The sequence below is a fragment of the Pelodiscus sinensis genome, chromosome 17 (genome assembly GCF_049634645.1).
Source record: "Pelodiscus sinensis isolate JC-2024 chromosome 17, ASM4963464v1, whole genome shotgun sequence".
NCBI classification, from domain to species: Eukaryota; Metazoa; Chordata; order Testudines; family Trionychidae; genus Pelodiscus; species Pelodiscus sinensis.
This window is the reverse complement of record NC_134727.1, coordinates 17,266,617-17,291,411: the sequence shown is the minus strand read 5'-3', so window position 1 is coordinate 17,291,411 and position 24,795 is coordinate 17,266,617. Positions and strand designations below refer to the sequence as shown.

The 24,795-nt window shown below is 48.3% G+C and overlaps 1 long non-coding RNA gene across 1 annotated transcript; it reads right to left on the bottom strand.

Annotated features, from left to right (window-relative positions):
* Positions 1-4,438: 4,438 nt before the first annotated feature.
* Positions 4,439-20,579, bottom strand: LOC142818712 (uncharacterized). Its single transcript, XR_012896316.1, has 3 exons — positions 20,143-20,579; positions 7,410-7,505; positions 4,439-6,745 (listed from the first exon to the last, which is right to left on the bottom strand). It is a non-coding gene; the product is annotated as an uncharacterized LOC142818712 (long non-coding RNA).
* Positions 20,580-24,795: the final 4,216 nt, after the last annotated feature.

Sequence of the window (24,795 nt, the reverse complement as noted above, 5' to 3'; positions counted from 1 at the left end):
CTGGGTGGCCAGGCTGGCTGCTATCCTGCCCTAGACGGCCACTTTCCTGTGCCTAGTGCGGAGGTCGTGGACAAGGTCCACGATGTCCGCACTAGCCCAGGCGGGTGCCCGCCTCTTACGGTCCCGGGAAAGCTCCCGGGAGCCGCCAGCCTGGTCCCGGGAAGAGGGGGAGGGCTGGGGGGCATCGGGTGGCTGGCTCGAGGCGTGCCAGGTGCAGGGTCTGCTGGCTGGGTGCTGGCAGGCTTGCACCTGTAACGGGCACCGTAGCCAGCCCGTGTCCCTTTAAGGGGTCCGGGGCCGGGAGGGGGGCATACGAGTTTCCCTGGTGTTGGCCAGAGTGGCCACCAGGGAAATCTGGGGAGAGCTAGCCTCCCACTAGTTCGAATTAAGGTGCTACACACCCCTTAATTTGAACTAGTAAGTTCGAACTAGGCTTAGTCCTCGTACAATGAGGTTTACCTAGTTCGAACTAAGCGCTCTGCTAGTTCGAATTAAGTTCGAACTAGCGGAGCGCTAGTGTAGCACCTATCAAAGTTAATTTGAACTAACATCCATTAGTTCGAATTAACTTTGTAGTATAGACATACCCCTAGCCGTGAGGAGACTCGGTACGTCTCAGCTCTGTGTCACAGCGCTTCACACAGCTCAGGTGTCTCTGGGCTCCTGGGAAGCACAGCCCAAGGAAACCGTGGTGCACAGCAGAGGCGGAAGAGCCATGCAGGATGGTAGGGTCTGCAAAGTGGGCTGTGCCTGAGTTAGGATGACTGGAAATGATCAGTCCTTCTGGTGGGCAGCGTGAAAAGTGGGTGTAACTCCTTGATGGGATGAATTTAGCCTGGTATTGCCAAAGAAAACATACTGGTGCATGGTCTCCCCATCAGTACTTTTCTCTGTGTGCATGCAGAGGGTCTGTCTGATAAGGCTGATAGGCATGGTGGACCCATTGCACCACAGCAGGGCAGGCACTAGGCGCTGGTAACCCACGATCAGGTGGACGTGCTGTGCGTAGGGAGAGGCAGCTCCCAGGATTGTCTCAGGAAGGTGAGGCAATGCTTTGGGAAATAAGCATGGAAGAGAAAGAACCTCTCATGCACTCCCCTGCCCTGCCAGCCCCCAGATGCCTTCCACATGGGGCTCATGTTGCTTAGTTCCTCAGCCACCCAGGAAGGATCTCAGGTCACTGATGAGCAATGTTCCTTCTAATTTTTTCTATCCATGCACGGAATGAATTTTCTTATGTGCATCAAGGCGCATGTGAAAGTGCACCACCAAGAGAAACACATGCTGCCTGCTGCACTGTGAGCACTCTGCTAATCGGCTGGGCAGTACCAGAATCTTTCCTGGGTGGCTGCCCACAAGCCACTGCTGATGATACACCCTTGTCCCCTAAAGATCTGATAACCTCTCTGTTTTGCTCTCCTCTTCTCTGTTTGATACAGTCTCATCACTGCAGTATCTGAGTGCTTGTAAGAATTTAGAGCACAATAGTCACTTTCTCTTTCCCATCCCCACCTGGAGGAGAACTAGCCAGATGAGTTTGCAGGATGGTTTTGATCCATTCACATTTGTTTGTGTGAGTGTGTTGGGTCTGTGTGTCATGTGTATTGTGACAGACCCAGGGCAGCTAGCTACAATAGAATGGTGGAGGGCAAATATAAAGGATACTGGGTGAATAGTTTTCTGTTCCCTGAGTGAACTGGCCAGGGCATGTAATAAAGGCAGGCACCTAGGGGTCAATTACGAGCTTGCCTGAAGCAGCAGATTAATTAGGGCACCTGCAGCCAATAATGGCCTGCTGGGGCCATTTTAAAAGGCTTCCCCTCAGGGAGGAGGTGCACTGAGAGAGAGCTAAGGGCTGAAAGTGTGGTAGAGCTCTGTGGAGCAGCAGGAAGGATTGCTCAAGTCCTAGGGAGACGGTATTGGAAGGGATCATTTGGGGGAAGTGGCCCAGGGAAAGGCTGCAAGACTGGGCAGGGGGGAGAAATGTTGCCAGTTGCCACTGTTGTAGGGTCCCTGGGCTGGAACCTAGGGTAATAGGCAGGCCCTGGTTCCCCCCCAGCCTTTCCTATGCTACAACAGAGTCTGCCCCTGATTATAGACTTGCCTATGATGAGAATGGCTCAGTGGACTGTGACCTTTGCTTCTACCGGAGGCTGTGTGGAGAGTCACAGAAAGCCTCTGGGGCAAGCACTCTCTGCCAGGAAGCACAGGACCTTTGGGGCACAGCCAAAGATTTGCCACAATATGAACATGTGAGTGACAGTTAAGTGATAGAAATGAGTTTTGCATTTGCTCCTGGATGTACTGAGGCATGTGGCCTCCCCCAGGAGTGAGCTTGGTGATCATCTGCAGGTAAAGTAGTGGTGAAAGTTCAGTCTCCTGCATTCACCAGTCCTCTCCCTGGACTGGCAATATCACTGCAGCTGTCGTGCGCTCTCATGGTCGGGGAAGGAGCAGCTCTGTGGGGGATGGGTGCAAAACTGGGAGAGGAGGAAATGCTGCCGGTTGCCACTGCCTTAGGGCCCCTGGGCCAGAAACTGGAGTAGCGGCTGGGCCTCGGTTCCCCGCAACTCTCCCCATGCCACTACAGAGTCCCTCTCTGAGGCTACGTCTACACTGGCGGGTTCTTGCGCTAGAATGCTTGTGCAAGAACACGTCCACACTGCGATGTGCTTTTGCGCAAGAGCATCCATGGCAGTGTGGACACTCTCTTGGGCAAGAAAGCTCTGATGACCACTTCAGCCATAGGGCTTTCTTGCACAAGAAACCCCGGCCGTGTGTCCACACAGCCCTCTTGCGCAAGAGGTCTCACACCTGTTAGAAAAGAGCGTAGCTCTTGCGCAAGAAGCTCTGTCTTCCGATGCCGTACTGTAAATCTTCTTGCGCAAGAGCGGGTGGGCAGTGTGGATGCTCTGCGGGTTCTTGCACAAAAATGGCCGTTTTTGCTCAAGAAACCGCCAGTGTAGACATAGCCTGAGAGGGGGCACCAGGAGTAGTTGTCCCCACAAGCCCTGGGGGGGTTGCTCAGAGAAGAAGGCCCTAAGATATTCCAAGACACTTCCATTCACCCCTGCTGCACCTTGGAGGTAAGACAGGGAATTTGCTGCTCAGTGATTCAGGATGCAGCCCAGCAGGTTGACTATGGACATCATTCTTCAGTCAATGAAGAGGAGGTCACCCAGCTGTGCGTCGTGTGCTGGCTGAGTGCTATTGCCCTGGCAAAAGCCAGGCTGGAGTGATCCAGGACACTGGCAGCTAGCAGCCAACGCAGGAGACTGCTTTTTTTTGCAAGCCTTACAACTTGCTCAGAAGAGGGAGGTCAGACCCTTTCATTCCAAGGCCCAGTCACCAATGCTCTTGTTGCTTCCTGTGGGTCCCAGCTGGTGTACGGTGCCATGTGGCATTGCTTTTGTAACATTTATATCAGACTCCTGCCTTGTCTGGACACTGAACGAGCTGTAATGGAGTTTGTGTAAGAAGAGCCCTACAAATCCGTAGGTAATGGCTTGATAGACAGGGGTAACCACATCTGCGGGTGTGAATGCAGATATTTGCCAATCATTTACACAGATGCAAATTTTGTATCCATGCAAGGCTCTAAGTATAAGGGCTATGTAAACCCATCCACTCCCCGTCTACCCATGACAGGGGTACTCTGCTAGAAGTGACAGTTGAGTGCTCCACAGCCCTTCCAGGCAGTTTGTTTAACAAGCGCCACATCCTGCAGGTTTCCCCTGGGACGGACGTCAACAAGACACTCTGGTTTCTCAGCAGAAGCCAGTGCTGCTTTGGGTGCCAGTCATAGCACCAGCTTTGCTATGGCTGTGAGTTGGGAAGGAACCCCCCGATGGCAGCAGTACCAAAGTGACCGGCCTAACCCTGCTTTGTCACCGCAGTCTGCGTCGAGGAGGTCCACTGAAGTCCATGGAGTTGCACAGGCATCAAACTGGGGTGAATGAGAACAGAATCAGGCCCTGTCTGTGTAGGGTTGCCAGATGGTTTCCACAAAAATACCGGACACACTTGACATGACATCACAACTACATTACATCTTATTTAGCGAATATCGGACGTTTCTATTTTCTCAATTTGTTTCCTGAACAAAAAGCTCAAATACTAGACTGTCCGGTTCAAAACTGGACACCTGGCAACCCTATCTGTGTCCCAGGGGGCCCATGCTGCCAACTCTTAGGATTTTATCACAAGCCTCTTGTTTGGTGTTTTTCATTAAGCTCCAGCTCCTGGAGTCACATGATTATGGCAGAATCTCAGCTTTTGTTTTCAGGGATACATTTTTCTAGCCCTCATGGCTGCAGAGAAAAACTTGAAAATGTGACCCAACTAAATCAAAGGCTCATTTAACAGAAGATAAAAAACCAACCAACCAATAACCCCCCCAAAGCCCCAACTCCTCCCCCCAAACAAGCAACAACAAAAACCCAAATAACCTAAATGGATTGTTTTCAAAATCCCAGCACTTTTCAGCCAATCTCCAGTTTCGGTGGGCCCAGACTACAGATCTTAGAATGCTTGAGGCTGGTAGTGCTGCTTTACTAATGAGCCATTATTCCTGGAGTCTCTAGTTTGTAAATCTGGCCCTGAGTGCATGGGGCACACTGCTAGGACAGTGAATTGGCAGGTTCCTGTGGTCCTCTTCCAATACAAACAAGACTTCGCTTGCATGTGCACTGTATGCACGCAACTGCCTACAGGCCTGGATTCACTCAAGGCTTTGCTGGCTACATGCAAATAGCAAATGGTAAAAAAGGAGCTCTGTGCTGCAAGTCCAATTCTTGCTCTCTCTTCTCCATCAGTCACCTGCAACCTACTGAGCCCTGGGGGCAGTGGAGGCAGAGCCTCGCATTGCTCAGTTGTGCCCATTGTGGCTGAATGAGCAGGCTTAACAGTTCTGAGGGGAGACTTGTTCCACATTGCTTGGCTGGGAGATGCTGGGTGAGGGAGTGGGTGGTGTGGAGGAATGCCAGGGTCCCTCCTCGCCAGAGCAGCATAATTTCTCCCCTGCTCTGATGGGAAAGACGTTTACAGTCAAAACCAAATCCTCTTTGTGCGCACGGGATTGATAAGGAGAATATTTTGCTCCTCTCTACACAGAGACAAATTCCTTTATCTCTTCATTAAGCTACATGACCCACCTGAGGTAAGTAACTTTACTTCCTTTTTACCATGGAGGAAGTTGAGACAGGGACAGGGGAAGGGATACTCCCAAGGTCATCCAGTGAGTCAGTGGCACAGGCAGGGGTTACGCACTGACCATCCAACCCTGTGCTTTAGCCAAGGGACAGCCCTTCCACCCTGCTTTGATTTAATACTGCCTTCCTTCCAAAAGTAGCTCATTTCTCACTCCAGGGGAGGGGGCGAGGACGGGAGTTGCATGTGTATTGATATCGTTCAAGATTTGAGCCAATGTCTCACTGACGTCAATCTTGACCCCTTGTGGAAGCCAAGTCTCACTTTACAGTTTAGCGCTTGCCTTAGGGAGTGGTCTCTCCCTGTGAAGAGTAGCTCTGAATGCAACAAATGCTCAAGACTGGAAATAAACTAATTACAAGATCCTCCCCAAGCGAAAGTTTAGCCCTTCTCTTGAGTAAACAAAAGATACAAAGTCAAAGCTTATGAGAAGCAAACTCACTCCCACCAGGGCCTGGAACCCCAGGGTTTTATCTAGGGAACGCCGACCCCCTGCCCTCCCTCCCATGATTAAAATAACCAGCTAGGCTAGATAACAGAGCGCTGTCTTAGGAAGAAGGGACCGATGAAGTAAGATTGAAAGAACTGGGCATGTTTAGGAAAGTTTGAATGTCCAAGCAGTGTGTGGCAAGGTCCAACGGGTGAGGGTGTGGGAGCACCCCGCGACTCCGCTCGTCCGTGCCTCTATCGCCCCTTTTGTCTCTGCCCTGCTGTCTCTGCCCTCGGTCCGGCACGGGAGCGCCCTGGCTTGCTCTCAGCCAGGGTTGTGGAGGGCTCGCTGCCCGCGGCCCTACTCACGCGCTGTTACCGGAGTCGTGTCCTCTGGCGGGCTGGCCCTTCTTTGCTCCTTGGGCTGGGAAGGCGAGGTCGACCGCTGGCTGCCTCCGTCCTCCGGTTCCCGGGGTAGGTCACCCCGGGGTTGGTCTGGGCTGCAGGAGTCCGGCTCTCCTTCCCCGGTCTGCCGACGTCACCCCCGGTGTTGCCTGCAGGTGCAGAGGGAATGCCGCCAGCCCCCTTCCCTGGCTGCCCGCCCCCTTTATGCGCTGGCACGTCCGGGACGTGCTGGTTCACCCTTTGCCCCCCGGCCTCCTCCTCCCGGGTCCTAGCGCCCGCCGCGGGCGGCGCACCTGCCGCCGCATGCGGCCCGGCGGCGGCCCGGCCCGCCGAGCACTTAACCCCGCGCCCCCCTCGGCCGTGCCGCCCGGCACCTCTTTGAGGGCACGGGTGGCAGTACAGGGAGTGTCTTCCCCGTCACACAGTGACACAAGGTTCCATGAGACATGGTTCAGAACACACCACACAGTCACTTTACAAAGGCCAGCCGGCAATGCTGTGGGGTTGCAAAGGGAGATGGTGACCTTCCCCAAAAGGTGTCCTCTTGCTCCCCCCTTGAAAGTCACTTCTCTTGCCTTTTCTGACAGTGAGGCTGTGTGCTGTAGGCAGGCTGGGCTCCATCTCATCCTAGTGAAGTATCAGCAAGCTTGGGAGGGTTGTATATAGGTTCTGTGCAGAAGTCTTCAAAACAGCTCCCCAGGCACTGCTTGGGAAAAAAAACCCCACTTAGCACCTGCCAAGTCATTATGTCTACCTGTTCCCCTATGTTTTAATCCACGCAGTGCCTTCAGCTCTGGGCTGTGGAGTGGCTGCTATATTTGCTAATGCAATAGCTCTTTCCTCCTTCTCCCAAACACCTATGCATGAACTCTCAATCTTGGTCTACCCCAGGGACATGTCTGCACCTGCTATGTTGCCCCACATTTCCACCACTGCTACCACCAGTTCATTTCCAAGAGGGGGTACAAGTCCTAGCTCATAAAGAGATAGAGGAGGCCACTGGCATTTTAAGTGCTGGATTGTATAACCTTTCTCAGCCGAGATCTGCATAATACAGTGCTTAAAATGCCAGGAGCTACCAGCTCCTCTTCTTCCTCTCCTGCTACTGTCTGAGGTTGCGCTGGTGGTAGTGATGGTGGGAAACTGTAGGAAGAGTTTCCTAATGTAGCCGGGGCACCATTTCAGATTTTGGTGGTGGGGGCGTGATGACCCATGCATGCTGTGATGGGGGGGGAGAGTGGGTAGAGTGACAGCAGGGGGATGGTGGACTGAGGACAGTGGTTTCAGCAGTGTTACTGAGCCTGCTCAGTACAAGTCAAGAAGCAAATGGGGGTGGGGTGGGGGGGGGAGAGGGAGAAGAGACCAACCTCGTCACTTCCTTCCAGGAGTGGAGGTACTGGAAATCTCTAGTTTTTTTGGCAGAAAACTTATCAATTAGCTGACAGGAGCACTGCATCTAATTCCTATATAAAGGAAAGAAAATTAAATAAATGTTAAACCCACTCAGCTCTAATACTAACATATTCTGACATCTTATGGCAAATTACTTAAAGGACACTGGCTAGCCTTAAAATTTGATTCTACATTCTTACTTCATTAATAACTCTGTGGAGGGAGAACGACAGACCCTGTTAGGACTCATGGACTCTACCTCAGCTCTGGGAAGGGAGTGGGGTCTAGTGGGTTACAGCAGGAGGCAGATGCATTTTACCTCTATAGATCAGAATGGCCATAACCTTTGGTCATGACCTTTAGTCAGACCAAAGGTCCATCTAGCCCAGTATCCTGTCTTCCAACAATGGCCAATGCCAGGTGCTTCAGAAGGCATGCACAGAAGAGCCAATCATCCAGTGATCCATCTCCTGTTGCCCATTCCCAACTTCTGTCAAACATAGCCTAGGAATACCATCCCTGCCCATTCTGACTTGTAGCCAGCGTTCCCTGAAGCTGAGCGCTTGGGCACCCTCTGAGTAGAGTTTCAAATGCCACCGAGCTGATTAGTAGAGCACCCACAGCCTCCCACAGCTAGCAGTGTGTGTTTCTACTGGTGGTGCACATTGGCTCAAGTTTTGGCATACATAAAATTTATTCCACACATGAATGAAAAAAATTACAGGGCACACTGCTAGTAATCATTGATGACCTATCTTCCTTGAACTTAGTTTGTTCTTGTTTAAGCCCTATTATAGTTTGGGCAAAGAGTTCCACAGGTTGACCATGAAGAAATAATTTTTTGTTTGTTTTAAGTCTGCTGTCTATAAATTTCATCAGGTCAGCTTCTTGTGTTATGTTAGTGAAGGAATAGATAACATTTCCTTATCCTATTTTTCTACACCATTTAAGATTTTCTAGACCTCTAACATACCCCCACACTTAGTTTAGTCATTTATTTTCAAAGCTGAAAAGTTCCAGTTTCTCATCTCTCCTTATATGGAGACTGTTCCTAATCTCTAGCATACCATGACTTTATAGAGGCAATATATTTTCTGTCTTAGCTATTGCTTTCTTAATGATTCCCCATATTCTGTTAGCTTTTTAGATTGCCACTGCACAATGAGCAGTTGTTTTGAGGGACCTATCCACAATGGTTCCAAGATATCTTTCTTGAGTAGTAAGAGCTCTTAGACCCCATCATTTTGTATGTACAGTTGGGATATTTTTCCACGTGCATTTCTTTGCATTTATCAATGCTGAATTCCACATGCCCTTGTGTTGCTCAATTACCCAGTTTCCCGAGATCCCTTTGTAGCTCTTTGCAATTTGCTTTGGTCTTAACTATCTTGAACAGTTTTGTATCATAAGCAAATTTTGCCACTTCACTGCTTAGCCCTTTAAGACCATTTATGAATAAATTGAATAGCAATGGTCCAAAAGCAGACCCCAGGGGCCACACCACTAGTTAGTTTTACACTCCCCCCCCTATATTTTAAATGGAGTACCCAGAAATGTTTTCACAGTCATCTAATGATCCTGCAATTAATTGAATGTCAGGCCTTTTGTTCTCTTAATCAGAGCCTCCTTCTGTTTATAAAGTTAGCAAGTTAGAGAAATGGTCAGAGGTAAACAGGATGAGGTTTAATAAAGAGAAATGCAAAGTGCTCCACTTAGGAAGGAACAATCAGTTCCATACATACAAGATGGGAAGCGACTGTCTAGGAAGGAGCATGGCAGAAAGGGATCTAGGGGTCATAGTGGACCACAAGTTGAATATGAGTCAACAGTGTGATGCTGTTGCAAAAAAAGCAAATATGATTCTAGGTTGTATCAACAGATGTGTTGTAAGCAAAACTCGTGAAGTCATTCTGCCGCTCTACTCTGCACTAGTTAGGCCTCAGCTGGAGTACTGTGTCCAGTTCTGGGCGCCACATTTCAAGAAAGATGTGGAGAAATTAGAAAGGGTACAGAGAAGAGCGACAAGAATGATTAAAGGTCTAGAGAACATGACCTATGAAGCCAGGCTTCATGAACTGGGCTTGTTTAGTTTGGAAAAAAGAAGATTAAGGGGGGACATGATAGCGGTTTTCAAATATCTAAAAGGGTGTCACAAGGAGGAAGGAGAAAATTTGTTCCTCTTGGTTTCTGAGGACAGGACAAGGAGTAATGGGCTTAAAGTGCAGCAGGGGAGGTTTAGATTGGACATTAGGAAAAAATTCCTAACTGTCAGGGTGGTCAAATATTGGAATAAATTGCCAAGGGAGGTGGTGGAATCTCCCTCTCTGGAGAACAGGTTAGATAGACATCTGTCAGGGATGGTGTAGACGGAGCTTGGTCCTGCCTTGAGGGCGGGGGGCTGGACTCAATGACCTCTCGAGGTCCCTTCCAGTCCTATTGTTCTATGATTCTATGATAAACAAACTCCCTGTCCCAAAGGCAAAGCTGGGAGCAGCATAAACTCTGTTGGAGCTAAGAGCTGCCTCTAGAGCCAGGGCATGTGTTTTAAGCAGAACTGAACATGAAATTCAAGGGTTCAAACTTTGGGAAGTCTATAGACTCCCATAACCAGCTCCCTTGTAGTGTAGATAAGGCTCTAGTCCAGTGGTTCTTGAACTTTTTGGCTGTGGCCCACCTGGCTCAATGCAAACCTTTCTGTGGACTCCCAGTTACTAATGGAAACTTGCTGGTAATTACATAATTGCACCTGAACCATTTTGCTAGTGCTGCAGCTAGGCAGAATGGTTTAATTTAACCAATAAGAAAGGAAATATGAATTTAAATTATTAAACAGAAGAAGTGCTTTAACTTTCTCATGTTACTTAATGAAACTTCATTTTAAATAAAGTAAAATATTAATTTATGTCCAATACAAAAGGTTCCCACGTTTTCTTGATGTATGGCAGGGGTGGGGAACCTTTTTTGAATCAGGGGCTATTGGCTCACAGAAAGATCAGTTGGGGACCACGCAAGTGAGAAGAAAAAAACCCTCCAAAAAAACCCAACTCTCACTGATGTGGCTCCCAACTGAGACACTTCACTCCTCTGGTGCTCCAGCCTCACCAGGGGACGGGGAGGGACAGGGAGGACTGAAGTTCAGGGCTTCCCATAGGCCAGATTTACTCTTCTGGAGTTTCAGAGTTAGTGGATTTTGTGGACCCCTCTAGGCTCTGGGGTTGGGACAAAAATGAGGGGTTCAGTGTGTGGGACAGGGCTGCCAGCAAGAGGGATGGGAGTGCAAGGTCTGGGCAGGAGGTGGGGTTAAGGAGGGGGCTGAGGGAGGGGGAGCACTTCTTCCCCATGAGTCAGATCATGCAGCGAGGCTTGGGGCTTTCTCTCCTCCTGCTCCCGCCAGCAGGAAGCTGGTGCGGGCCTTCTAACCTCATGGGTAAGGGAAGGCAAAGCTGGAGCATCAGCGCAGGCTGCCTGCTGTGGGGTGAAGGAGGGGAGCTGAGCTTGAGCTGTGGACCACCTGGAAGGTGGCCGTGGACCAACAGTGATCTGCCTTAGTGGCTCCAACCTGAGAAGAGTCCAGGGAGAAGGTTGCACTATGTATGTTGCTGCTTTAACACAGACATTCTTGCTTATTGCATTATGTTAGTGTGCCATTAGGATAAAGGCGCAAACTCAGAGCGACTCCTGGTTCTGATTTGTTTGGAACACAGTCTTGGGAGATGGACGAAAACTATTCACCCTGAGCATTTCCCAGCAAGCTGCCCTGGCTTCCGGTCAGCGTAAGCCTCGGTCTCCCTGATTTAGCTCCCAACTGGAAGCTCCTCACTGAACTTCCTTTGAACCAGGGGCAGACAAAATACTGCCCAGGGGCTGGATCCATCCTGGAGTCCAGCAGGAGCCTTGGGCAGGTTTCCTGCCAGCCATGCCCCCTTCCCCCCAGTTCAAAATGTCTTGCTGCAGGGACTACGTGCTTCTTTGAGCACCGCAAGCCACTGGGGGTCTTCACGCACCTCCCCCCCAGCATAATTTCACAGCTTCCATTGGCCAGAAACTGGCCAATGGCAACTTCCTGGGCTTTGCTTGCAGCGTAGGCATCACACAAAGTACCACTCTCCCCCACCCCATCCATGGGCATGTGGCACATAGAACACTTGGCCCCTACAGCCAGCTGCTTTGAGTGGTGTGTGGGGGCAGGGAGCCTGCCTCAGTTCTGGTGAGCTGCTGGTCAGGAGCCACGTAGGTAAGCGCTTCCTGGTCAGAGCCTTCACCTGGCATGCCAGCTTGTCTCTCCCTCCAACCATCTGCTTCCCCTCTTGCCACAGGTCATAACCCCCTGTCAGACCCTGCATTCCCTCTTACACCCCCTCCTCCAGGTCAGAATCCTCCTCTGCACCCCCATCCCTTGCCCCAGGTCATTAGCCCCTCCATCTGTACCCCTTCTTGTACCCTGAGCTCCCTTCTGCACCCAGCCTCCATCCTAAACCCCACACCTCATCCATTAATATCATAGAAATGTGGGATCCTTAACCACTTGCCAAATTCTCGTGGTGCCCCGCCCAATCGAAATTATTGCCCACACCTGCTCTGAACTCTGGTTGGCAATTTGCCACCACTGTCAGCCTACAGTAGCAGTGGGGCAGAGGGTCCTCTGACATCAGAAGACTTGAACACCCTGACACTGGGGTGTTTCCTCTTGGGAAAAATTGTTTCTGCAATCAGTGTGTCCGGCCCTAGTCTCAGCGGTAGGAAGGAATCAGACGTGGGTTAGGAAAACAGCACAAGAGTTTCAGGAGATGGATGCAGCTGAATTTAACTGAAACAAGGGAGAGAATTGGAGTTCTGACCAGCTGTGTCCCGCAGTGCTCTCCCGCACGCTATTGCTACCAGTGTTCCAGCGTTCTAGCAGAGCCAGTCTGCAGTTTGAGATGGACTCTCACGGGGCTCACACATCAAGGCCACGTTGCCTGTATAATGTTCCCCTGCCGAGTTCCCCGAGAAGATATTTTAAGGTTTCTCAGGCATTTTCATAGCATGGACCACATCTTAACAAAGACTCTGGTACAAGGCCAGCTCTTCTCATTCACAGCCATAGGGGACCACCCTCCCTCCCATTCATGATTGCATAACATTCCTGTGCCTCATGCTTGCATAGCAAATACTAGCAGGAAAGTATTCCATGTATTTTTAGCTACCTTTAATGGGATGTAGCAACTGGAAGCAAGAAACAGGTCAGCAGGCAGCTTTCTACAGCTTTCCCACAGATTACAGATTAGGAACTAGTAGGCTATTCTATACAGGGACTGTATCTGGTGAAAGGTAGAGGCTGCTGTGACCTGCAGAGGACTGCACTGGTTCCCAGCCAGCCCCAGAAGCCTGGTCTGCAAATGTGGTATATAGGTCCCCTGCAAAGAAGTTCCAGGGTTATGGCCCATCTACTAACCAGCTAGGCGATGCAGACAATGATAACCTACCTAACATTGATATTTTTTACAGCAATCAGTGCCACTATTTACCAGATTTATCATGTCATTATATAGCGGGTCATGCGCTCACTGATACAGCACCTCCTGCTGGTCTCCTCAAACCTGGAATAATCCCTGTTGACCAGTGTCTTGCCCTGAGTTACCTCTCTTCTGTGCAACTTCTTCAGGCCCCTATGTCCCTTCCAGCCCTTGCCCCTTTCCTCACAGTACTGTCCCGCAGCAGTGGCCTTGAACTTTGAGGTCCTCCTCTCCCAGGGAACCCCAATTCCCTTATAATCACCTCACCTCAGTGACCCCACTGCCAGTTGTCATCTAGCCCCTGCCTCAGGGGCAAGCTGCAGTTTGAAAGGGCCACTCATCATTGGCAAGAGGGTGTGGACCTGCTACCATCTCCTGCTCTGGCTGCTTCCCTGAAGCCCTAGTATCTCTCAGGCCCCTGTATCAGGTCTGCAGCCTGGGACTGGGTCAGGCCAGAGCTCCCCGGCCCTGCCTGCCTTTCACCAGAAGTGCTCTGTCTCATGCACCCTCTGTAAGCTTCCCAGGCAGCCAAGTCCTTCCTGCTCAACAGCTGGAGCCAGAGTGATCACCATTCCTCCTTTGCAGCCTTATATAGAGCCCAGCATGGGCCTGATTGGCTGACTGCTCCCTGCCTTAATTGGCCAGGTTTGTGCATGTCTCCTCTGGTCTGTCTGTCACCCTCTCCCTGTTGGAGTGGGCGACAGCACCATTTCACGTTACCACAATGAAAACATTTTGCAACTGTGCTCTCCTCTCCAAAGTATTTCTTTGACTGATTCATGCAAATATTTTCCTGCTAATTAGATGGAATGACAAATGTGAGGACAGTGAAAACATTTCCTGGAGCCACTGACAGCAAACAAAAGGGAAATTGTCTAGATCCTTGGAATTATATCAGGAATGGAGAATTGGGGAAAAAATGTAATGTGTGTGAAGTGCAAAGGAATGTGAAACCCCAGTAAGTGGGTGCTTTCCATTCACATTCTTATTGGGCAGCCTGTTGTCATCGGACAACACAACTGCTCCTCTTCCTTGCAAATAAAGAACATGCAAAGATATATGTGCACATGGTAGACCGATAGGGAGAATCACAACACCATGGGACTCAGGACATCCCACTCCCTTGGTGTTCCAACTGGAGAGAGCTGGTTATACAAATCCCAAGGGAGGCTTGCAGACCCCACTCCCTCTTTTCAGAACAGCAGCTAACTACATCTACAATGCCTTTTTTTGAAGAAGAAGAAGCAATGCAAATGAAGGCCTCATTAGCAACTTCTCGCACTTCATTTGCATATTCTCTTCTGATGCTTTTTGCGGAAGAGGTTTTTGTGCCAAAAAAAGCAATGCAGATGGGTCCATTTTGTGCAAAAATACCCTTTTGTGCAAAAACATGTAAACCTCATTTTTGGAGGAATAAGGGTTCTTGTATAAAAGGGTTTTTTTGTGCAAAACGGACCCGTCTACGTTGCTTTTTTTGGTGTAAAAACCTCTTCCGCAAAAAGCATCGGAAGAGAATATGCAAATGAGAGTGTGAGATATGCTAATTAATGCTCCATTTGCATTTCCTCTTCCGCAAAAAAGCAGGAGTGTAGATGTAGCCTAAGTGTGTGGGAGAAATAGTAATAATTCTCCAGGCCAGGGTCTATCTCTAAGCATCAGGGTTAAAATGAAGCATAATTAAAGAAGCAGGCGAGGAAGCTCTCTGGGTGCTGCCAGCAGTTGTTAACATGTCAAGTGAGGTTTCCAGGCATGAATAGGACAGACTGTACAGCTCTTAAGGACTTATCTACATGGGGATTTTTGTGCCCAGTGTAGATGCACTACACCAATGCAATGCACCCCAGTGTGAAACCAGCACATCTGCATTGGGGTTTTGCATGAGCACAGTTATGCCCATCCTAAAAGCCCTGATGCAGACATGCTCTAAGTTGCCTTGTGCCCTCTGTAATGTGTGAAGCTCCCAGCTCAGGTACTAAAACTTCTCTGGGGCATTGCTCTTCTTCAGTGTCCCAAATAGAGTGAAGGGAAAGATGTTGTTCAGTCCTCCTCGAGCTCAACAGGGAAAGTGGACATATGAGAGCAGGGACACTGGTAGGCACAGGCTAAAGTGCCCATCTGGAGTGTTACATATTAAGGGAATTCTACTGTAGGAAGAAGGCCCTGGCAGCCTTAGGGTGGAGTCTGGACAGTGGCAGAGTTGTCAGCAGGGCTCAGAAACACCCCCTCCTGCAGAGTTCTAGGGAATAAAGTTAGACATCTGTGTCTGACCTGTGCCAGTTGACTTGGGCTCAAGGAACTTGGAGTAAGGGTCTGTTGATTGAAGTGTAGAAGTTCAAGCTACCTGAGCCCACATGTCTACACTGCATTTAAACAGCCTCTTTGCCTGGGCGCTTGAGTCAGCTGGTATGAACTGATTGCAGGCTTTTAACTGCAGTCAGACCCTAAGATGCTAAAAGGAGCTGATATGTAGTGGAAAAAAGCAGAGTATAAGAACCAATCTAGCCTACAACTGGAGTGTAATATGGAGCCTTTCACTAGGTCACACGTTGAAATCCCAGTGATGCTAAGTCTTGTGATTTATTGAAACACTCAGGATATTTCATGAAGTCTCAGCTGCAAAACTAGAGAATACACAAGAGCCTCTTCTTCCATTTAAAAAGGACATTTCTAGGCCCCTCACAGTTGCAGAGGGAAGCTTGAAGACATGCAGCAATTGTGGCCTAATGGCTGAGAAACCAGAAGGCAAAGACAGAGAGCCCCAGATGCATTATTTATATAAAATCACATGACTTTTGGGGGCCTGTCCCATGATTTTTGGATGCGTGAGCTTGTCAGTATTGAAGTGCAACCCTAGGTATTGGTGACTAAACAGCTAAGGGCTGCTCTGTGGTTTGCCGCGTCAGTGCCGTAATTGCTGTCTAATGGGACAGTTGTTAGCCCATTACTTGGGCTGTTCACCCACAACCTGGCAAATCTTTTTAGGTTTCCTCCTTGCCCCCAAAATTGTTGTGAGATCCAACTTTATATCTTACTTGCAAACCAGGAGCAGTGAGAGAACTCAGTGCCAGCGGCTGTCCCATACAGTACGCATAGCACTCTTCTCCCATTCTTTACCTCTGCTCTGTGCTTGTCTGAGGGCTTGCTCATCTGACTGTCAACCCGCCCTCCTCCTCCATTTACTTTTTTCCTGGTCTAGCCATTCTCTAGAATGGCTCCTGAAAGTCTCACTGAGGATCCAACATGACCTTGCACTAAATCCTCTGTGCCATAGGCTTGGCACATAGATAGGAGCATTACAAAGCTTTATGATCTGTTTCTGTTTCCTGTAAAAGTGTAAAGGGAGCAAGTCACACCAGAGCTGCCTGTGTGCGTGGGAATGCGCATGAGAAGCTAACCACATGAAGGAGACCAGAATAAGCTCGAGGGAGTAAAGATGGCAGTACAGCAGACGCTGGGTGGTAACAGAAGAAACCACTGAAAGGCCAGGACTTTATCAAGACTATTAAAAATGAACAATGATAGTGTTAGTGTTCTGCTAAACCAAGCCCTAACCACATTTGCTTCCTGTAAGGTGCTATTTATCAGTAACATGCAGCACACTCTAAAGCGGTGTTTCTGGAAGTGTGCCGCAAAATCACTTTGAGCAACACATTAACTCGCCTCCCCAGTTTGTTTATTTACTGGTGCCGTGGCTACACAGAGCCTCGCTGCTCCCATTGGCTCTGTTTCATCCTTAGGGGAGCTGCAGGAATCGGCGTGAGGTGGGCCACAGCTCCCCTTGGCTGCAAAGGATGAAACGGAACCAATGGGAGCCACGAGGCTCCGTGGCCACAGCACCAGTAAATAAAACTGGGGAGACCAGTTAATGTGTTGCTCAAAGTGATTTCGCGGAACACTTTCAGAAACACTGCTCTAAAGCACAATAAAGTCAGAGAAAAAAATGCTTTGGCTCAGAACCCGGTCAGGATAAAACCTTATAGCTCCACTGGCTTCAAACTGCTGAGGCCAGTTTGTAACAGGTGAGGATCTGGCTCATTGTTTCACTTCCTGGCTCATTATTTGATAGCAAGCGATCCGAGCCCTGGTTGTGTGAGGTGCTGCACATCTCTTGGAAAGTGCTGAAGGCCCTCAGTTCTTTCTGAAGTTTACAGTCATTGAGAGCACTCAGAATACCAAGAACTGGGCCACTGGAAATGGTTCCCGGCAGCTCCTATTGGCGAGGCCAGGGTAAGGTGGCCACCCCACTGCATTTGGCTCAGCGTGAGGGACTCTCTGCATTGTCATGGGACATGTGCACACACATCCCCGTACTCCCACACACACATTCTGGTGACCTGATATACATGTAGAATTTCTTGCTTTCTAACCTGTCTCACACCATAGCTCCATCCAGCCTTCTGTACTTCACTTGCCTTTGGCAGTGTTGTGATTAGACTATAACAAAAATATTGTTTTATTTTTTCAGTACCCTACATTTTATGCCCATTTTCTTCCTTGGGGGCAACTGTCCCCAGGAACATGTTTGTATTATGAGCCATTTCTTCCTTTCTGCCCTCCCCAAGGCCACGCAGTGTATGTGCACCTGGGGAAAGGCTGAGAAAACAAACATATGACAGATGTTAGTTGTGGGCTGTGTCTAGACTGGCATGATTTTGCGGAAATACTTTTAACGGAAAAGTTTTTCCGTTACAAGTATTTCTGCAAAAGAGAGTCTAGATTGGCACGGATGCTTTTGTGTAAAAAGTGCTTTTGCGCAAAAGCATCCGTGCCTAGCATAGACACACTTTTGCACAAGAAAGCTCCGATGGCCATTTTAGCCATTGGGCTTTCTTGCGCAAAAATTAAAGGTGCATGTCTACACTGGCCCTCTTGTGCAAGTATTCTTGCGCAAGAGGGCTTATCCCTGAGCGGGAGCGTCAAAGTATATGCACAAGAAGCACTGAATTCTTACATTAGAATGTCAGTGCTCTTTTGCAAATTCAAGCGGCTAGTGTAGACAGCTGACAAGTTTTTGCGCAAAAGCAGGTGCTTTTGCGCAAAATCTTGCCAGTCTAGACGCACCCGTGTTGTTTAAGGCTCTTTTGAAAGGTGTTCAGATGCTTCAGTGATGAGGACTCTATAAGACCCTATATTTAATTCAGGGACAGCCCGTTCATACAGGCGAACTAGGCGGTCGCCTAGGGTGCCAAGTTAAATGGGGTGCCAAATGGTGGCGCAATATCATTGAGGGGTTTGGAGGTGGGGGTGCCGATTGCATGGTTCGCCTAGGGCGCCAGTTGCTGGCAGCTAGTCTAGGGCTGCCCCTGATTAATTAAATCTGTTAAGGCACTCTCTAGCCCTTTGCTTAGCACTGATCTGCCTGTGGTGGCAAGGACTCAGACAAGCAGCAGCTGTTACAGGTTGTGTCTCCAGTAAGGGAATATGGGAAGACACTTTTCCTGACACAGTAATAGCAACCCCAGGAATGGACTGCCTGTGCATTTTTTGGAGTCTAGGTTGACCCATTCAAAGCACGTCCCAAACCTCAGATCAGTAGAAGCCCAAACCTGCCCAGGGTCAGACCTTAAGCTACAGACAGGCTGTCCTGGGGATTGCTCGCATCTACCTGCCTGGTGTGCATGACTAATCTTTGTGATGCTTTTCATCTGTCAATCAGTGGAGTCTTCTGGGCTACTGGTCTCTAACCAACCTAGTAGAACTAGAGCCTGAAAAGTACCTGATGGGTAGGAAAAATGGAGTACTCAGTGTGATGAGTTGGGCTCCAGAGATCCCCTTGAAATTGTCACTTGATGGGCTGATCACACTACTGAACCCTTCTACTTGCTCTCAGGGGTACCCCAACACCATCTCCTGCTGAGCCAGAAGCTCTGCTCTTCCCCAGTAAAGGCACAGAGTTGAGAAAACAGCCCCATAGCAAAGTAACACAGACACTGAGAACAGCTCAGCTCTGGGAAAGTTCAGTCAAAGGGACTTGACACAGCATGCTGGTGCACAGCCCAAATGGGACCAAGATCCAAAATAAATAACCCAGTTTCATGATGCATAATGCTTATATAGAGTGAGCTCATAAGGTGTTCTCCCCCTTCATCAATGAGAAGTATGCACAGCTGCTGCCCGTCATCCCCGATTTAACAGTTATTTACACTGGGTTTGATAATAAACAAAAGTGATTTTATTAAGTGTAGAAAGTGAGATTTAAGTGGTTTCCAGTGATAACAGACAGATCAAAGTAAGTTACCAAGCTAAAACCAAACAAAACGCACTAGCTAAGACTGATACACCAAGGCTTTGTCTACACTTAACATTTAAAGTGCAGCTGTGTTAGCACTTTAAACTGAAAGTGTGGCCATTACACAAGCGCTAGGTGAGAGCTCTCCCAGTGCTCTATGAAAACCACCTGAGTGAGGGGAGTAGCTCACTACACTGAAAGTGCAGCTTCCAGCACTGTAGTTTGGTTCACACTGGTGCTTTACAGCTCTGTAATTTGCCGTGCTTGGAAGATGTTTTTCACACTCCTAAGACAGAAAGATACAGAGCTGTAAAGTGCCAGTGTAGACTCGGACCAAGAGAAGTTGTTACAAATCATAATTTCTCACCTTAGTTCTTATTTAAAGTAAAGTCCTTCTCAGGCCAAAGCTGGTATTTTTTTCTGACCTGGGTCTGGCAGTTTTTCTCCACCCTTGTCATTAGAATTCTTTTATTTCTATGTATCCTCTTGGGGTGGGGAGCACTCTGTGAAGCCAGTCGAAGACAATTATTGTTTGCTTCCCATTCCCAAAATTCAAGATGGCTTCCATCACCAGGTGGCATGGTCACATGTCTTTGTAGGTCCAACCATAATTCAGGCTTACAGGAAAACCAAGACTATTTACAGATCATTGTCATGAGCACTAAGCCATTAAGTTCTTTTTCTACTGTATTGCTAATGACCTTCACCAGCACATCTAGATATATAACTAGCATTATACTTCATAATTCTGACTTCATATACAAGAATGATACATGCAAACAAATAGAATATACACAATCAGGGCTTTTCAATGATAGGTCACATGCCCCATTTTGCATAAAGCATATTCAGGTTATGCATATTCATATTCAAAACCACATTTCCATAAAAATATGGGGGTGTAGCATCACATTTACTGATTTGGAAATCAGAGTCCACTGAGGAGATAATACAGCTTAACAGGACTAAGACCTGGCCACATACCTCCCAAGCAGCTCCAACGGACTTTATAAACATCAATGAATTAAGTGTCCCAGCCTCCTGAGACGGTCTCCTGTTTTGCTTCAGGAGAAGTGAGAGTCTGTGACTTGCCCATTCTGAGAGACAGCCAGGAACAGAATCCAATCCTCCTTCCCAGGCCTCTGCTTTACCACACATCGAACTAGGCTTGTATTTGAGGGCACAGTAACTAAAGGGTGATAATGAAGTCTATGAGGAGAAGGCCGGAGCATGATGAAATGTTGCCTTCTGGGCTTGTAGTCTCCATGGACCACAGCTCTGTACTGACCAAGGTCACCGTAACTTTCTGTGTTAAACATTAAGTACTGCTCTTAAACTCCCAGGAAGTTGACCCTGTGGCCCTAAAGCAAAACAAAGTGTGTGTTTCTCTCATTTAAGTGACTCTGCTCCTTTTCACTCTGGTTGCATAACTTTTCAATGCTTGTTCTGCCTCCAGTTTCAAAATGACTGTGTTATATATCTGCTGTTTCCCGTCCCCAACCCAGCCAAGCCATGCGCAGACCAGGTCTCAATCTTCCCCCTGCACAGTCAGACAGCAACAGCACCACAGAGAGATCCTGCCACTTCCTTCAACAGGATAGTGACAGGTCGCTGCAGGAAGCACCTTCAGCAAATGGCTACATTTATGACAACTTTCTCAGTTCAGATTATCTGCTTGCCCCGTCAGGGGAGGTCTGCAATCCATGCAATTTAACTAACCAGTGTCTTGTCAATCTCTGGATAGCAGTGTTGCCTAGTGAATAGTGCACAGGGCCAGTAGACTGGAGCTCTCTTCCTGAGCCTGCCATTAGTTGCATCATCATGGGCAAGTCACTGCCCTCCTGGTGCCTGAATTTCCCTTTTATGTGGGGATGATGCTACTGACCTAGTTTACAAAGCGCTTTGAGAAGTACTGATGAAAAGTGCTATGTAATATTATTATGGGGAAGTTATAATATTATAACTCCTTGCCAGAGGATGTGGTGAAGGCTAGAACTTTAACAGGGTTCAAAAAAGAGCTAGACAGATTCATGAAGGTTAGGTCCATAAATGGCTATTAGCCAGCATGGGTAGGAATGGTGTCCCTAACCTCTGTTTCTCTGGAGGTGGGTGACAGGGGAGGGATCACGTGAGGATTACCTGTTGTGTTCCCGCCCTCTGGGACACCTGGTATTGGCCACTGTCAGCAGACAGGATACTGGGCTAGGTGGACTGTTGGTCTGACCCAGTATGGTCATTCTTATGTCCTCAGAGACCAAATGTCCCTCTCCAATCCACTACAATTATCTGTTTTTATGCGTCAGCAAACTTCCCAATTGAACGGCTTGAGGGAGGCAGGCTTAAGGTGTATTTGGTAGCAGGCCTTGCCTTTGGAATTTGCCTGCACTAGAAATACAGCGGAGTACGGCTACAGTCAATAAACAGTGTAAGACTGTTCTTTGTGCAGGCCCCTCTTCCCTGAACTTCCATTTCTGTTTTGCAATACTGCAGTCCAGGGTGGGGGAGTGAGTGCAATTGTGTCCCCTGTATTTTGCAAGGTCTGTCTGACCTTAATGGTAGCCAGTAACTCACTGGACCAGGTGCTGCACTGGAGAGCCGCTGTTGCGAACTTCCATGGTTTTCAGTGGGTATCAAGAGCATTCAGTATCTTGTGGGCTCAAGCCCTCTGCTAGGTCCCATTGCCTAGAAGACACTTCTTGCTGAGGGAGAGGGTCCATTTGCTGAGTGTGGTCAGTCAATATATGAACTGACACTTAGTTACCATCCCTATTTAGTGTTTCCATGTCTGCAATGACAGAGTGGTGCTGTGTGCTCTCTCGCTGTAATGGCTCTTCATGTTTGTCCCCAAACACTCATTTCTGCATTGGTTTCTGTTTGGGGTTGCTGCTGCTGTTGCTACAATACCTGCTGCCTATTTTTAGCAGCAATTTGTTTCTGCCTCATAAAAAACAGTGCTGGCTCAAGGTGGTGGTGGTGAGGAGTGGGCAGAACATGGTATTTTCCTTCTGCCTGGACTGGAGTGTTACTTCAGATCACAGACACAAGTAATGCTTTCTACAGTCTCCAGCCTGTAAAATGTCAAATAAACCCTTTTAAAGGGAAGTCCGGGGACTGGGGAATATTATTTTGAACTGGACTCAACTGAGCAAAAGAATCTGCTCCCTCGACCACTTTCTCATGCATGTGCCCCAATTTATTCCTACTGGTAAATATCAATATCTGGAGGCCCAACATGCCTATGCAAATTTCAGTTCCTGGCCCTCCCTGAGCTGAATAGTGAATTTCCTGCCACCTCACTCTGAGCACGCAGTGGGTGACAGATGTGAAGAAGTGGAATGCAGCTGCCCCACTGCCTCTCAAAACCAGAAAGTAACCTGAGGCACCAACCCACGACCCCACTCCTGTGAATAAAGCCCCGCCCCCTTTTGACTGAGATCCATGTTTACCACATCCTGCTCCCTGAAGCAAAGCTTCTGTTTTGGGAGAACACATTTATAGAGTGATTAGAAGTCACTGGGAGAGTCAGTCAAGCCCTGAGCCAGCTCTTGACCAAGTCTCTTGTAGCTGTACCTGACATGCCCAGTCTTTTGCTTGGGTTGCTCAGTACTGAAGATCTGACAGACTTTGAGTGGAAGTTCAGAACCTCACAAACTCTTCTCTGTTTTCTCTCCCTGTTGCGTAACAGGGGCCTGATTCCAATAGGAAGCTTACCCCGATCCGTCAAAGTCTAAGGGCTCGTTTAATGGAGCATACAATCCTGCAAAGCACCTTCGTAATCCTGCAGAAGCCACCCACAGCACCACTGATTTTTTCTTTGAAGAGGAGGCTCCGCATTTGACCCAAAGCAGTGGGTGGCACCTCTTGCACTGCAGAGCTGTCCGCGGGGCTGTCACCATCATGTTGCCTTTTGTTCTGCAAGACTGAGTCAGGTTTAAACGTTGTCAAATATTTATTTATTTATTTGGGTGCAATCTGTGCCATTGAGTGCAAAGGCAAGATCTGGCCCAACCACTCTACTGTTGCAGGAAGATCCACAGAAGCTTTATTGGTTCCTGGAAATAAAGGAAGTGTTGCTTCAGTACCAAGACAGAGAGAAGACCATCACCTGTGAAGCACAACTCTTCGTGCCACCTGAGTTTTTCTCGGGTGTCCCATCACCATGCCAACCAGATGTCAGTCTGATGGCTAAGAGGAAAAGGTGGCTCTAGCACCTCTTGATTAAAGTGATGGAAACGGGTGAAACTTGGGTTAACGTCCTCTCATGTGTCTGTTGATGACATTTGTCTGGTAGTGCTTTGTGTAGGCCGGGGGTTTTGCTTCAGCATTTTGTTTTGGATGCAGCTGCATTTCTGCACAACAGTAGTTTGGAGGACTCAGTGCCTTCCAGTAACCAGTCCTCACATTGTAAATGTGAACTAGGGAACTCACCAGGATGCCATCCAGGGTAACTTCTCGAATGGGCTTGCAGGGATGCCCCTGAACAATAACGGAGCGGTGTAGGCATCTACATGTGCCCAAAGTGCAGCGTTCCTCATATGGACAGAATGGTAGCTCATGAACCATTCCCTCTGATGGCTGAGATTGCACAAGGGCTCAGTGTGTAGAAAGACTCCTGGTTCAGATGCTGAGGGGCATGAACTTGACCTGACACCTGGAACTTGGTGAACCCATTTATGCACCTTCTCTCCTTACACAGAAATCATTGTCTTTCTGCAGCACAGGTGCTCTATGCCAGTGTTTCTCAGCCAGTGGAACAAGTACCCTTAGGGGTACTCAAGAGAAGTCTGGAGCATATATCAACACAACTGAAATTTGGAGAAAACTGAATTGTTGTTTAAAGTTTTACAGCATTTTATTATTTTTGTACTTTTTACACCCAAAAATTTCATCACGCGCCCGGCTACGGTTAAGTTGTTTAAACAAATGTATTGCAATGGTAGACAAAAAAAAATGTAGGTACTGGAGGTACTTACAATTTTCTTTTAAAAGGGGTACTTTATAAAAAAAGATTGAGAAACACTGCTTTATAGTTCCTTGGGCCTTGGAGACCCTCTGATCACGTTCACTAGTGGAACACAACCTGACTGTGAGGGGAAGGTGTCAAGTGGGCAGTAAAGAACACAGGAGCTAGTGAGCTCTCCAAATACAATAACAGTTGCCCATTTCTGGGTCACATTGTGCCCTGAGATTTTGCCTGATTCTACTATTCCATTCCTAAGTTCAGCCTCACTTGTCCTGGCAAGATTTCACAGTGTGCGTCATTGCTGGCGGGGCTCAACTTTCACATCAAAGAAACCAAGCAAGAAAGATTGGCTGTTATTTCTTTCATTGCAGTTTGAAACCTCTCCCCAACCCTTTATCCCCCTCCCTCCTGCAGTAATATATCTCTAAGCATCCATCTTCCCCAGCGGATTCTGTTTCCAACGGTGTATAAACAAATCAAGGAATGCAAAATATTTTGGTGGCAACTAATTGCACATCTTCTGAAATTGCTTAAGTCCCACAGAATTTCGCAGGGATACTTTGCTCTGCAGTTCCTCTTATGAGCCAAGGAAACCCAAATCCCTTTCTTGCCTTTATTTGCAATGCTTCTGAAGAATTTCCTGCTTAAAACATAAAATTGTATGTTAGTTCTGT